Genomic DNA, 3,910 nt, shown 5'->3' on the forward strand with positions numbered 1-3,910 from the left:
CCAGGTAGCCAAGAAGGCCAGTGGCACCTGGCCTTTGTCAGGGCAGTGATCATCCCCTTTGTGCTGGGCACTGGTGAGGCCACACCTCACATCCTGTGTTCAGTTCTGGCCCCTCAGTTCAAGAAAGACACTGAGGGGCTGGGGTGTATCCAGAGAAGGGAAGGGAGCTGGGGAAGGGTCTGGAGCACAAGTCTGATGAGGAGCAGCTGAGGTAGCTGGGGGGGTTCAGCCTGGACAAAAGGAGACTCAGGGGAGATGTTCTCACAGCTCCTTGACAGGAGGGTGCAGCCAGGTGGGGATCAGGCTCTTCTGCCAGGTAACAAGGGACAGGATAAGAGGAAATGGCCTCACACTGGACCAGGCGAGGTTTAGATGGAACATTAGGAAAAATTTCTTCATGGAAAAGATTATCAAGCATTGGAACAGGCTGCCCAGGGCAGTGGGGGAGTCACCATCCCTGGAGGGCTTTAAAAGGTGTAGATGTGGCACTTGGGGACGTGGTTTAGTGGTGGCCTTGGCAGTGCTGGGTTAATGTCAGACTCAATGTTAGAGGTCTCTTCCAGCCTTAGTGATTCTGTGGTTCTGTGATTGTCTAAGAACCTCCTGTTCCCTGCCTTGCTCTGCTTGATCTCAAACAATTTCTGTTCTTTAGGCAAAGGTGAACTTGACAGTTAACAGGAAAATTCCAACTCTCTTGTCTCACCACACAAGCACTGGGACAACACCAAAGAAACAGGAAACATGCTGTTCTAAAGTAAGTACTTGTAATCCCAAACTGCAAGACTGTTACTAAGTGCTCTAAGAGCACTCTCTTGCTTGCTGATGTTTTGGGCTGTAGGGCTTTGTGCAGGATATTGAAAGAAGAGTGGGAATTGCAGGGCATTGTGCCCACCTGCCCTGTTACCTGTTGGAATGTGCAGAGGGATCAGGTGTGTGCACCCCTGCTCAAATGGTGGTCTGAGAGACACTTTGCTCCACTTTGTGGAGCTGGGAATTGCTTATGAATGCAATCAGCTATCAGAAAGGTTTTAATAGGGTTGATACTAAAGCAACTGTGTAAGTGGAATAGTCTAAAATATATACTTGGAATAATAAACTTTTGCTAATCTCCTGGAAGGAGATGGCGCTCTGTCACTCAAAAGATTATTTTCCCCAGATTTTAGACCAGATTTAAGCTGGGTTCTGCACCCCCCCCCATTATCTCCAGTATAACTAAAATGAGCCAGCTAATTTTTAAAGGTATGTTACATAGTTATTGTCAAGCAGTGAAATTTAAAAAACCTCTACACTGTAGAACCCAAGTGGAATCTAAGTTTCTGAAAGCACAGATTTTTTTTTTTTAACATAAAAAATACACATTTTGTTCCATCAGGAGGGTTTAATTACTATATATTTCATGAGCAGAATGGTCTTGAAACCCGTTAATAAAAAATGGTACAAAACAGCATCTCCCTTTAGCTTCTTTGAGAAACTCTTCTCTGAGTGCCACCAACTTTTGTCTGACGTGTTCCCACCTGCTCGTGGTATTCATTGTGACCAGCAGAGCCCAAGGTTTTCCTGCACGGATGAACAGCTCCGTACATGCTGCATGTGGTGTTTCATGGATAAACAGTGGATTGTCCTGCCAGAGAGTTTGTCCTTTGAGTGTCTCAAACAGGGAGTGGATGTTGTATTTTTCATTTTAGAGAGGGAAAGTGAGGCAAAAACCTCCCCAGCTGCATGTGCCAGAGCTGACCAGAGTCAAGAACTCCAGCCTCTCTCCCATTCCTCTGCTGCTCGAGGCTGCTGCTGCTTTGGCCTCTTGTGGAGTCCATAATGTCACCACCAGGGGTAATTAATTTTCTTAATTTAAAGATTTGAAGCTTGAGGTCTGGAACCCCAGAAGGCAGAGGGACAAGAAGCTCACAGCCCAGGTACCCAGGGAATAAACCACTTAAGGAAGGCGACATCAAACCAGAAACCCCAAACCCCATCATGGACATCAAACCAGAAACCCCAAACCTTTCCCCAGCCCCTTCCCAATTTCTGTCAAGCTTTTGTGGACCAGGTGGCAGGGAGGTGAATGAACACATGACTTTAAAGAATTCTTGAAAGAGAATAAAGCAATGGCTTGGTGTTCCCCTGAGAGCCCCTGGGAAGAGTGAGGAGGGGCAGCAGGGGGGAGAGCAGGAAAACATTAATTTGGAAGTCAGACAAGGAGGTGATAAAACTCCTCCAAGATGTGTATCAGGCAGGAGTAAGACAGGTGTAACCCGTGTGGCCTGTCCTGTGCTCCATCAGTGCTAAATTCCAAACTCAAGGGCTTCTGTAGGGATGGCAAAGGGCCTCTGAGGCCCCAAAGTCCTGTTTTCCTAAAGAAGAAAGCCTCAGCTTGTGTGGCTCCAAAATGTGCTGGAGATGCAGCGAGGCTCCTGTTGGTGTGAGGCTGCAGGGCACTGACAGATAATGATAAGCCTTCAAAAAACCCAGTGGGCAAATGTTTGGAGAGAGGAGGAAGAGTCAGGGTAGCTGTGACCGAGATGTGCGAGAGGGGCTCAGCACAGCACAGCCAGTGTTTGGGAACCAGCTGAGCTGTCACCCATGGCATTTTATGATGATGCCCTGCAACGTGATCTCTGTTTACATTTTAATAGATCCATTAAGCAAACGCAGTGCTGGGATTGCTGCCAGCTCTGTTTTCCTTGCTAATGAGCGTGAGGGGAAGGGAAACACAGGCAGGGAACCGCTTGTGCCAGTCCGGCAGGAGCTGGGCCTGGGGCTGAGGGGAGTGGGGCTGAAGTTTGTGCTTAGCCCAACTCCTCTCCCCGAGCAAGGACTTTTACCAAGCTTTGCCCTCTGAAAAGTCCAGGCTGTGATCCTCTGTAGCCTCAAGATAAAGCTGAATGGAGGCTTTTTGCCATGGGTGGCACTACAGCAATCGATTGGTGTTTTCTTTTGTGTGTTTTGTCCCTAAGGAGCTGGATGGGAGAACAAGAGCAGCGAGGCTGAGGCTGGTATGGAGGAGACGGTGTGAGGTGAGAGGCCATGGGGCACACAGGGACTGTTGCCTTCTGCCCTCTGCTGCAGTGGCTTGACTTGCCTGCTGTTGCTCCTGAGTGGATTTTAGAAATTGTGGGAGCTCTTAACACCACACACACTTGGGATACAGCATGAAGTGTGTGCGGGAGCCCGTCTGTGCTTAGTGCCATTGTGCATTATGTAGGAAGAGATGATAAACCAACTCTGTTTCATTTCACTTTAGTCTGAAAAACCCATGAGTCTCTCCTGTGGCTCTGCTTGGTTACCAACACTTTAGCAGTGTTGTATTTACTGCCCTAAGGGCACTGACAATCCCTTTAAAATCATCACTCTTGGAAACCAGGACAGATCTGAAATGGCTGTGAGTGTTCACAGCCAGCCTCGACCACGGGAAGGCTGAAGATGTTTTTTGTACTGTGCTGGGTCTGGCTGGGATGGTGTTAATTATCCCCACAGCAACCCTGACAGGGCTGTGCTGTGTAGTGGTAGCTGGGAAGGTGTTGATAAATAACACACCAGTGTTTCGGCTGCTGCTGCCCAGCACTCCACAGCATCAAGCTGCCTCTCCAGCATCCTCCCCTCACCAGGAGGCTGGGGGTGGACAAGGATTTGGGAGGGGGCACAGCCAGGACAGCTGACCCCAACTGACCAAAACCATTATTGATGGCCGGTCATCAATAAAAGCTGAGACAGGAGAAGGAGGGAGGGCATTCTGTCCTTACCCCTGCTCCATGCTGAAGCACTTCCCGGGAAGTGGCTGGACCCTGCCTGCTGGTGGGAAGTAGGGAATAAATACATTGTTTTCCTTTGCTTCCATGCATGGCCTTTGCTTTTGCTTTATTTAACTAACTTTATCTTGACCCATGAGGATTTTTCCATCTTAGCTCCCCGT

The sequence above is a fragment of the Corvus brachyrhynchos genome, unplaced genomic scaffold (genome assembly GCF_000691975.1).
Source record: "Corvus brachyrhynchos isolate BGI_N302 unplaced genomic scaffold, ASM69197v1 scaffold245, whole genome shotgun sequence".
Lineage (NCBI taxonomy): Eukaryota > Metazoa > Chordata > Aves > Passeriformes > Corvidae > Corvus > Corvus brachyrhynchos.